General features: G+C 38.1%; 1 long non-coding RNA gene and 2 other non-coding genes across 5 annotated transcripts; all 3 read left to right on the top strand.

The window, feature by feature from the left end:
• Positions 1–9238: 9238 nt before the first annotated feature.
• On the top strand, positions 9239–11311 carry LOC122024750. Of its 3 annotated transcripts, none has more exons than XR_006123505.1 (3): positions 9239–10498; positions 10586–10838; positions 10939–11311. It is a non-coding gene; the product is annotated as an uncharacterized LOC122024750 (long non-coding RNA). The 3 variants fall into 3 exon arrangements; XR_006123504.1 differs by having other exon boundaries at positions 9260–9297; positions 9398–10838; XR_006123503.1 differs by having other exon boundaries at positions 9239–10838.
• Positions 9628–9706, top strand: LOC122039358. The gene has a single exon (XR_006128190.1). It is a non-coding gene; the product is annotated as a small nucleolar RNA R12 (small nucleolar RNA).
• LOC122039124 lies at positions 9946–10031 on the top strand. Its single transcript, XR_006128019.1, has one exon. It is a non-coding gene; the product is annotated as a small nucleolar RNA SNORD24 (small nucleolar RNA).
• Positions 11312–12027: the final 716 nt, after the last annotated feature.

Below are 12027 nucleotides of genomic sequence, written 5' to 3' on the forward strand. Positions count from 1 at the left end.
TCTTAGATTAGAAAGAGCACTTTAGAACTTGTTGATTACTAATTAGAGTTAACCACCATTAATTTCGTCTATCATAACCAAGCTCCCAAGCCTTGGTTATATAGGTCATGGGTTGGAAAACTCTGCCTACCAATTGATTGGTAAATGTGTTTGTCGACTGCCCTCTGTGGAAATTTGATCATTACATCCTAAGTTCCTAACGGCTCGATACCAGTCGACTGCTCTACACTGGCCGAATTAATAGAGGCATTCTGTTCGCTCCCAGTCTACTGCTCAGTCGACTACACCAGTCGACTAGTAAAACCACCAATTAACTGGTAAACCCTAAAACCTAGGGTTTCCCTCCCTGAGTACAATCTCTTAGCATTTTGACCCTCATGACTCACTTGACTCTTCCTTGCAGCCTTGACCTCTTGCCTTAAAGGTTACTTTCTTTGGCTCTTGTCCCTCAGATGCATTAAGCCCACGGCTTGTCCTAATGCCATCCTTCGTGTATGCCTTGAAATGTGCTTCCCTTAGCTCTTGTCCTTGCTACCTTGTCCACGGTCCCTCCAATGCTCCATCCTTCACCGGACCCGAAGTCATCAAGCTGAGTCATATGTATATCCTACAAACTTACACAACTCAAATACACATATCAAATACAAAGGTAAACCTAATTTAAACCCTTTGCTTAAACATCAAAACACATGGTCACACCGGATCTCAAGATTGTCTCCAACAATCTCCCATTTTTTGATATTTGACAATACGTTTAAGTTAGGAAAACATATAAAAAAATAACATGCTAATAACACATTTGAACTTACGATGCTAAGGCTACACACTTGGACTTACACCACCAAGAAAATATGTAACATGCATTAGAACCTATCACAAGACTCCCCCTACACCTAAGCTCCCCATTAAGCTAGGAATTTTATCTCCGCAAAGGTATTTAAGGTTTTCCACACTTAAACCTTACTCCTCCTCCTTTGCCTAATATCAAAAAGCTTCCAACAATATCCCAATTATCAGAACTTGATCATCCAAATTGACCCTAAACTCGTATATTTATCATTCAAGGATCTCATACACCTATACGAGTTGTCCTGGTCAAACTAAATGCTGAAAAATAATTTTAAGACTGTATCAGTCGACTGCTCTCATTGAATCACCCCCAAAGAGCCATTTTGTGTTCGATAAACAGTGTTACTAGTCGACTGGTAACTGCATTAGTTGGACACTCTTTTTTAAGTCCAAAGAGCATTTCTGATCCAACTTCAGAAATGTATAAAAAATTTCATTGATATCTAAAAAACCCTAAATTTTATATAGAGGTCTGTTTTATCCGTGTCTATTGGAAAAAATATATTTAAAAATACACATATTTCGGATCCCAAGATTGATACAAAATTCAAAACTAGCTAAATGGTTCAATTGAACTTTGACCTAAAGTCCTAGTTTTGACTTCCTCTTGATGTATCTATCCCTACTAAATCACAATGCATCCCTAACATTGGTTTATATGATATCTATACATCCAAAACTAATTCTCATGGAATATGAACCCAAATCATAATTTTATGCATGAAACTTAACCCAATTTATGCCAATTCCCTAAGTTTGAGACTTAAGTCTGACTCCAAACCACTTTGGCACATTCCATGACTCATCTAGACTCCCAAGTAATATTCACTTGAGATTCATTGGCCATGGGTCCCAACTTGACTCTTTGAGCACCCCTTAGAACTCTTAACCTTAGCCATCTTCTTAAATGCTTTCTTCACTATGACTAAACCACAATGGTACATCTTGGACACCTCATCCTTACCATAATTGTTAGCATTAGCCCTAGTACCAATTATGAGATGATTATAAATGACTCCTTTTGTATCATATTTCATTATTAATAAAGGTAAAGTTGGTTATTATATTACTTCAATTCAGTGTCGAATGAATAAGTGTAATAATGTCCTAGAGTAGAAGGTTCTAATCTACAATATATCAATTAGTTGAATTGATAGTGAGATATTATAGATATACATAGAATAATATTATTAACTATTTCTAATCAAGCATTAATATGCAAGGACAATATTAATGCGTTAAGACTAGCATGTAGGTCAACAGATGACTTAATCTCATAAGTCATGGATATAAGATATCATGTTAACATATGAGTATATATTAGAGAATATATACTGAATGGCCCGCCATGAGAATATTTCGTGGATCGTTATATGAGTGTCATAAACATTCTCATGTGACTATTAGTATGAATAGTCCTTAAACCTAAAGTCACTACGATTCCCTACATAAGGAGTTGTATACTTTGGTATCGACAAATGTCACCGTAACAGGGTGGATCATAAAGTCGATCACTGGGTATGCAATAAGTTAAGCAGAGGGATGTGAGTGATATAGATGAGACCTATCCCTTCCATATAACGGAAGCGATATCTGTATTGGGGACACAAGAATGCATGGTCATGCTTAAATGAGTCAATATGCGATATTGAGCTTATTTGATTGAGTGTGTCTACTTAGAGATCAAGAAACATAAAGATTGATAAGAGGATGACACGGTCTATGCCTCATTGATCAATATATATATCAATGATAGAATGATTGAGTCATACAAGATAATAGCCACGAAAATATTAAGTTGGATCTCGACATTCTCATCACTTTGGTAGCAATGATGCCTTGCTAGATGCCACTCATTGCTTATGTATCTAAATGTTGATTTGGATCATTGCTAATGTTACGAGAACCTATTGGGTCACACACAAAGAACAAGTCAATATTTATATGATGGATCATTGGATTAAATCTAATTTAAATTAGACTCATTGAGTTAGACTCAATTAGATCCAACTATTGGATTAAGTCCAATTTGAATTAGACTCATTGAGTCAATTGGATTGATGATTAATGAGTTGCACTCATTAAGTGATTTCATGAAGAAAGAGGGGTGTACAACTTGAATTACTCATGCATTGGATGAAGAGTGAACAATTTGAATTGCTCATGCATTGGATGCATTGGATGAAGACAAATATTAATGTCAATTAAAACAATTGACATTAAAGCATAAAACAATTTCATGAATCTATAAAAAAGGGTTTATGGATTCATTTTCATGATAAGTTTTTGGTGTTCTTGCTCTTCTTCCTCCTTCTCTCTTCCACTTGGCTGAAACTCCCAAAAAGGGTTGCTAGCACAACCTTTAGTTATTTCATTCTCCACTTTGTGAGTTTGTGAGACAAACGAGGCTTGTTCATGTGGATACCATAGAGGCGCGGCCACTTGATCGCGCTAAGATTCACATCTAAAGAAACGTTATCGTCGGGATTACGAAGGGCACACAACAAAGGTATAATTCTCTCTCATGTAAATCTTAGTATATGATTTCCTTTCACATGGATATTCTGGAGGAACTAGATATTTTTCGCTACGCTTTTGCGTGTTTAGCGCCCTAGTTCTTTATAATAATCATATGCAACCCTAGCATATTTCTTCTTATTGGGCTTGGATGATTCTCCCTTGCCCTTGGTTACTCTTCCCTTGCCATTATCATGTGTGTTGAGATTTAATCAAAGTCTCATATTGGAAAGATTTGAAAAAGATCATGGGATTAAAAAGGATGTAGGATATCTCCATTGGGATGAGACTTTTTGGGGAGAGCCCAAGAGCAAAGCCATGAGGGCCTAAGCCCAAAGTGGATAATATCATGCCATTGTGGATATATGTTGACATCCTTTTGGGCACAACAAATGGTATCAGAGTCATGATCTAGACCAGATGCAACGTGGGGTGACCTTAAATAAAGTTGAGGGTAGGCCCGGAGTAGGTTAGGGTGACCGGATGCTCGATCGCAGTGAGGCCTAGAGTAGGTCAAGAGTGACCGAAAGCGGATGCTCGCGGGGAGGCCTGGAGCAGGTCAGAGTAACCGAATGCTTACGGGGGAAGGCACAGAGCTGGTTAGGGTGACCGAATGCTTGCAGGGATGACCTGGAGTGAGTCAGGGTGACTGGATGCTCGCGGGGAAGGTCCGAAGTGGGTCAAGATGACTAGATGCTCGCGGGGAGGCCAGGAGCAGGTCAGGGTAACTAGATGCTCGCGGGGAGGTCCGAAATAGGTCAACAGTGACTGGATGCTCACCTGGGAGGCCTAGACCATGAGAGTAATAGTGGTCCTTCGTTTGAAGGGAGGATTGTTGGGATTCAATCAAAGTCACACATTGGAAAGATTTGGAAAAGATCATGGGGTTAAAAAGAATGTAGGATATCTCCATTAGGATGAGACTTTATGGGGAGAGCCCAAAAGCAAAGCCATGAGGGCCTAGGCCTAAAGTAGACAACATCATGTCATTATGGAGATATGTGGACATCCTTTTGGGCACAACAATGTGCCACCATAGTATAAGATCTCTTTTTGGCCTTGGAGGGTCTAGATCGGCATTCAAAATTCAATCTATCATTATTGGATTTTTGGTTGCCCAACACCATACCTAACCCTCTAGATCTAATATTGAATCTTTCTAGGGTTTTCTCTAAATTATCAAGCTTTGCCTTCAAAACTTGATTTTCCTTTTCTAGACTCCTAATTTTAGAATCAACTTGTCCACATTGGACATTCCTAAATCTACCCATTTTTCTAGGCATATGTCTCTCCTTCTTGGGATTTTTGCTTAGATTATCCATTATCTTCTTCTCTTTAGGTAATGAGAATCTAACTTTGTCTAGGTTTATCATGCATAGGTACTTTAGGCTTAATTTCATAACTTACTCTACTTCTATCATGATATCTAAAGCTAAAATTATGCAGAGGTAAATAGTGAAAATTATTTCTACCATGCATGGGAGAATGACAATTTGAATTACAATTCAAATTAGGGTATACCTCCCTTACTCTTGAAGCTCCCCCTTGATTTGAGCTTCTCTTCTTCTCCCATTTCTTCAAATGCGCTAGCTTCTTGATCTCCCTCTTCTTAGGGCATTTGGAGTGGTAGTGTCCTTTCTCTCCACACGTGAAGCATACTATACGCATTCTTCTCTTTTGGGCTTCTTTATTCCTACAAACCATGTTAGTATTTAAAATAACTTGATTGAGTTTAGGATTTACCTTCTTCTTACCCAATGAAAACCTATTCTTGTAGCGTCCATTCTCATTGCACCTTGAATAAATGATGTGGTCCTTTGACATGACTTCGGTGGAGATGCTTGTAAGGTTAACTTCCAAGACTTCCTCTTCACTTGTCTTGAATTCTTCTTCAACCCTTAATGATGTTTCCTCATTCACACTTGTGGATGATATTTCTTCATCCTTCTCCTCCTCAGATGTTGAACACGAGTCATCTTTCGGTTGCTCCACCTCCACTTGGGCCACTTCATCTCTTTCTTCGGATTTTTCTTCTTCTTGTGTAGGCTTTGGTTCTTCCCCTAGAACCTGTAGGATCGAAAAGCGCTAGAGGGGGGAGGGGTGAATGCCGCTCATGACTTTTACTTTCGTTTCGAAAAACTATCGAGTAAAATATGTAGCGAAAATAAATAAAATAATTGCAAACATACGAACACCAATGGTTTTACTTGGTTCGGAGCTTGGGGCGACTCCTATTCCAAAGCCCACGCTAGTTGAGTGTTTACTTTGGGCAATCACTATCAAGTTAGAAAATTACAGTTTTGAATTACAATATTAAAGTAATAAAGAAAATTATACTGACGACTTAGAGCAGTAAACTTGAAGCTTCTGGTCGTCGGAGTTGAGTTACAACTTTATCGGATCGATCTTTGAGAAGCACACGAAGAATGATTGTCAAATTTCGTTGTTCTCTTGCTGCTGGTCGAATTGCGCTTAAGTAGCCCATTGAGGGCACCCTCAACCTCATTCATGGCACCTCCAATCCTCGGGTCAGCCGCGTGTGGATAAGCCTTGCTTCGTCACTGCTTATCCTCCTGAGGGCGCTTCCAAGCTCATGGAGGGCGCCCTCCACCCAGCGTTCAGGGCGCCTCCAGCTCCATGGAGAGTGCCCTTTGCCTTGTTGCGCCTCAAGCTCTTGAAGTTTAGTCCACTGAACTTCTCTGGCTTTCCCCATGCCTGATTGGCATAGTTCCAATCGGAGCAGAGGGGGTATGCACGTGTTGAGTCTATTGCACCTCAACATTTCGTTCCGTGACCATCTCAACAGAAGCGAACCTGTTTTAAGATTGTTGGACACAAACAATCTGTTGCCGGAGATATACAGGGTATTAGCCCAATTTAAATAGTCGAATTAAATTCAACTTACAAAAGAGATGACCTGAGCTGATAATCTCAAGCTACCAGCAGAGGCTAGTTTCTGCCAAGTGATGAAGGCAGGCTGCACCGTGTTGATAGATTGGGCTGATCGGCCGAGCAACACGAGCGGGTGCAGCAGATCAGAATGGTCGACCGGGCAGAAAGGCTGGCTGAGCAGGCAGATAGGCTGACCGAGCGCGCAGACAGGCCTGATGAGAGGCAGGCAGGGCGATCTGGTGTCGAGCGGACAGACAGGTCTGGCGAAAGATAGACCGGCCGAGCAGACAGGTCTGGACAGGCAGGTCAGGTGAAGCAGACCGATCGAGCAGACAGGCAGGTTGGGCGAAGCAGACCGACCGAGCAGACAGGCAGGTCAGGCGAAGCAGACTGGCAGAGCAGATAGGCAGGTCGGGCGAAGCAAACCGGCCGAGCAGATAGGCAGGTCGGGCGAAGCAGATCGGCCGAGCAGACAGGTCGGGCTGTCCAGTCTCTGACTGACCGACTGGGCGAGTTGATAGGCCGGGCGAAGATCTCGAGCGAGCAGAGAAGTCTGTCGGTCGGACAAAGAGATCGACCGGGTGAGCTGACCGAGGCCTGCGAGTCGTAGTTTCCTTGAAACATATTCGCCCACCTCCGGTTGTGCTTCGAGGCTTACAAGGGTCGTCTGTGAATCCGACCAAGCACTGGTGGTCACGACGAGCTAAGTGGTACTCGAATGCTATCACGGGCACTCCGCCAGCAGGAGCTGCATGACAGAGGAAGAAAAAATGGAAAGCCTTTGCTTTGCTGTGTCTTTAGAGGCCTATGATCGGAGCCTCCTTATATAGGAGCTCGGATCAATAGCTAGAGTTAATGATCTTAATGGTCATTATTAGCCGAGCAGTGAAACGACTATCGGCAAAATGTTGGTTGTTCCATTTGGGCAAATTTTTGCCCCGATCGATCCGACATTCGTGTATGCAGGTCATGCTCGCACACGAGTCAACTTGGTTCAGTGCAATCCGGGCCCTGAATTTGCATCCCCCTGAGCACCCACGCGTAAGAGAGAGCCTCTCCCCATGCATTTGTTCACATCCTTAATGTATGTGAATCAATATAAACCAACAAAAATATCTTGAAATTTCCAATGTGGGACTAAAGTCCCATTAACAATGGAGCCTCTTTCCTCTTCCATTTCTTCTCCATTCACTTATTCAACATATACAACTGGTTTAAATGATTGGTCGAGACATGCTTAACAGAAGTATATAAGTATGCCAGCCTGGCAAATTTGGCAAGAAATGTCTTCTAGAAGCTTCTTCAATTATAGTGACGTGTCCTTATGCATACTTCATCATGAATATGAGTCACAAATGACAAAAAGAGGTATATATGGGTACAAAAAAGATTCCTTAAACGATTATTGCACGAAGCTTAGAAGATGACTTTATCTTATAACAAACTCTAACAAACCAGAGACCACTTCATGACTACGGAAATTACATGAGGTAGTATAAAAAGGGGGATCCTCTCCGTTGGTAAGGTAAATAAGTTCTACCATTCAAAACTCTGTTTTCAAATACTTTAGTTACTATACTTCTTCTTTTTCTTCTTCTTCTTTTTCTTCTTCTTCCACCTTCAAGAGATGAACTGACTTGAACGTCAGAGGGTCTAGCCAGGGATCCCTATCCCGATCTTATGTCACTAACACTTTGTTGGCTTGTCTCATTGTGCTTAAGATCGTTGAGGAGCTCTTCCGGATCTTCAGGAGTTAGTCTTCATCAGAAATTGTCGTTCACTGGAGCCAGCGTACCATTTCCTAGATTTCAGTTTGTATATTGTTTTACTATTTCGAAATATTTTCAATGTAGGTTGAAATTAAATTATGTATATATTTTTCTTAAAGAATCCTTAATAATCGATTGGCCGATCGATTGAACACTATCAATTGATTAGACCAATCGATTGACAAGAGAAAAAAAAATCCACCTAGGTGCCGCCTAGGCGTGGGCGGTAGGTGACCGTCTGCCTATCACCTAGCACTTTTTGAGTATTATGAGTGAATATGAGACTTAACTTAATAGTAAATTGTGTTATAATTATACTAAGTTGCATAAATTTTAAAAATCCATGTCATACCATCAAAGTTGTAGAAGATTCGTGGACATAATGAATACAAGTGACTTTCGGAGTGCATTAGTTTTAGTTTAAATTATTTAGCTTTAGACTTAATTCAAATCAAAATTATTATATTCATACAATTTCCGTTAGTATAACTAGTTTTCAAATCTTGGTTTCATCTTATATTTAATGGTTATAAGATTTTATTTTATTTAGAATGGGAGAAACAATACTTTTAAAAATCCATTATAATGAATTATTTTTTTAAGATTTTAAATGAACTTATTTTTTTTTAAAATTTTAAATGTGTAATTCAAGTGTGACTTTTTTTTTAAAAATACATGATTTAATAATTTAAATATTAATAAAAATTAGATAAAATATGATTTATTTTTTTAAAATTTAAATGTAATTCAATGGCTTGAATAAATTGAATAATTGGATGGTATTTGTAATATAATAGATTCAAAAAATATTAATTAAAGATTAATATTTATTTTTTAAAAAAATTTAATTTAATTTGTATAATTTTGGGGTCAAGTTTTTTTTAAGATTTTTTATTAATAAATATAAGAGTAATGATATACTAAAAAAAATCTTAAAGAAAAGTTCAAGATAGATATATAATTTTGGTCTATTATTTTATTTTTTGTGAATCTTATAAATTTATGTGTTTATTTTTGAATTCTTCATTAAGATTTTTTTTGTTTTTATAAAGAATATCACTTTTCTAAATATAAATGAGCTCTACTAACTGTGCACGTGGGACACTTGCCGCGGTCTATAATTTTGGGCAGGTTCTGGAGTCTTATCATACAACGCGGAGTACCAGAAACATCAATCCCGCTATAAAAACACTCTATCAACGAAGAGGGTTAGGGTTTAAGGTATTCGTCTGCCGCATCACGCAGATCTCTCGCTGTTCTTTCATTCCTTGTTTTAACTCTTCCTCTGATTGTTTTTGTTTTTTGAGTTTATTTAAAGTCGATTCGAAGGCCTAATATTGCAATTGTTTGCTGCTTGTTTTATGCTGCAGCAAGGAATCTATCCTTAGGCCAGATTCATTTCATCCTTTTAGCTCCGATGATCTTCGTATTCTTCTAAGATTTTTCGGTGACAAGGTTGATACATTTCTTCTCCCCTTTGACACCTCAGTTTAAAAAATTGAATTTCGCGTCTATATTTCTTTTTAAAGGATAACGTTTGATTGATGTCGATTCTAGATCTGTATTCATGTAAATTCAATTTTGATCCGTTTCCTGCATGATGTTGGATGATGAAAAGAATCAGACGGATTCCCATTGATTTATAAAGATGATATCTTAACCAGCTACTTCTGACATATCATGCTCTCTCACAGTAAGTTCATTTGTTTTCTGATTTTGTTAATTTCTAAAAGGATTTGCTCCTTTTAAAGAAAAATAATGATTTTTGATCCTGTAATATGAGTACAAGAATGGATGCTCTTTGATGGGATGAACTTTATTTGTTGATCTTTAACTAGGTAATGCTTTTAATGGTTTTGTTTTTTGTTTTTGTCCAGTTCAAGGATTTTTCCTTATATTTTTCAAGACAATGCTCCCTAGCCTATGAAGTAATAACATTATTTGCTATTCTTGATGGGATAAAACCCTATGTGATGATCCTTATCCACCAAGATCTCTGAGGCTATTTCCTTTCTTATTTCGAATGAAATAACTAGGTTTTTTTATTTTTGATTTCAAGTAAAGCATTATGGACATAATCTTCTTATTTCGAATGAAACATTTTATTTTATTTTATTTTACTCATGTTTTGATTGAAACTAGTTAATGGATTAATCTCTTTTAAAAATAAATATTAATAATATTTAAATTTTAGAATTTTGTTGATATGCATATTGGATTTGGTTTTATAGTTTACAATTTATTTGTCTCACTAAAAGTAATTTTAAATCGGCCACAAGTGTGATGCTTGGAGCTATTCCTGAGGAAAGATCTTTGGGACCTCTTGTTCTGGTTCCCTTTTGGTCTATTCTGTAATTGACTTGTTGGATCCTGTGATATCTTTTGGGTTTATCTTTTTATCTAGGTTGCAATTTGAGTCAGGACTGTCTTCTTTGCTTGGCACCTGGAGACCCTTCCACATCAGGCGGCCGGTTCTGATTCAAATTACGATTTAGATATAAGAGAACCTGTAATCAATTGTGGTTGGAATTTGACTGCTGTCTGATGTGCTATTACAGAGTGGATTAGGAGGTTTCCAGGACAAGAGGTTCCTACTTAATTCCTGTGTGGGTGTTTTTTATCGTCCAGAAAAGAAAAAAGCAGGTTGAAGGAGGCTGTGCATCGTTGGCTTATGATCTGATCTACAATGCTTCTCCTAACAGCTTCATCAACTGAAACTCTTTCTGGCATTCTAAATGCACAGTTCAATTCCAGAAAACTCTCAACCGACCTTTCCCCAGCTCGAAAAGTTTTAAGGCAATTCCTACATTGGTACGACCAAAAGGATCTTAGACAAACTCTATTGATAATCAACACAAGTCAAAAGGGCAAAATATATGATTTTTACCAATATTTTTCCTTTTTTTGGCAGTACTGGAAGATTATAGCTGCTAAGTTTTGCAACAAGATTCTGATCGAACGACGCTTTAGTAATCTTCAGATGGTTATTAAACAAGCTGGGTTTACTACCACCATGCAAAAATTGGCACCCCTAAACAACGCTGGTGGCTGCTGAATTCCTTTGCATCCTTGTGTGCCTCGGCTCTCCCTCTGAGAGGAAAAGAATTGGTACAATGAGTGAGACTTTGATTCCTTGATAAGAATGTCTTATAAAATACAAAGCTGGTGATAGAGATCCCCTCCACCAATTTGCTTTCTTACCTGATTTGTTGCTTCTTAATGGACCATTTGTGACGTATTCAAAAATGAGATATAATCTGCCTACACTTGAATCATCGATGTAATAATCGAAGCAATCACCGAGGGCACAAAGTTGACAATACTTCAGCTTGTTAATTAGTTCAATATGGTTATTGAAGTTTTGAACTCCGGCCATTTTTAAACTTAAAGCACATCTTATCAACACCAAAGAACTATCTCTGAGGATGCTCATGTATATTTGAGGTAAGAAAAAAAGTGTTCAAATAAACTGTAAGACAAGTTTGAAAGATTGGAGGGCAATCCTTATTCTCCCTTGCATTACAGTCTATAAATCAAATTGTTCAACTCTTCAATGTACTAGGCATCTGTTATATTTTCCCTCCATCTCACTTTCTTTTTCCAGCTCACTCTTTCTCTCTCTTCTCTTTTTTTTTTTTGAGATTCCAGGATCTGATTAATATCAAAGACAACTTATTCCCATCTTTCTCTTAGCCCGGTCGATTTTATTACATCAATGATACCAAAAGATCTGCTACCCTCGTCATGGCATCAGAGGATTTCAATAAATCCATTGCTGCCACTTTATTTTCATTCAACACTGTGCTAAAAGTCCATGAATTTTCGTCCCAATGAAATCCTTACTCTTTAGATTTTCGATTAGCACAGGAGATCTAGATTTTATCAAATTCCATGTTAGGTTTTATATATACCTCAGTCAGTCAATTGATGTCATTTTTATGAATTGACTTATTTGTCATTTTTATGAATTGACTTATTGTTCGCTTTCAACATTGAGCTA

This window comes from Zingiber officinale, chromosome 1A (genome assembly GCF_018446385.1).
Source record: "Zingiber officinale cultivar Zhangliang chromosome 1A, Zo_v1.1, whole genome shotgun sequence".
Classification (NCBI taxonomy): Eukaryota; Viridiplantae; Streptophyta; class Magnoliopsida; order Zingiberales; family Zingiberaceae; genus Zingiber; species Zingiber officinale.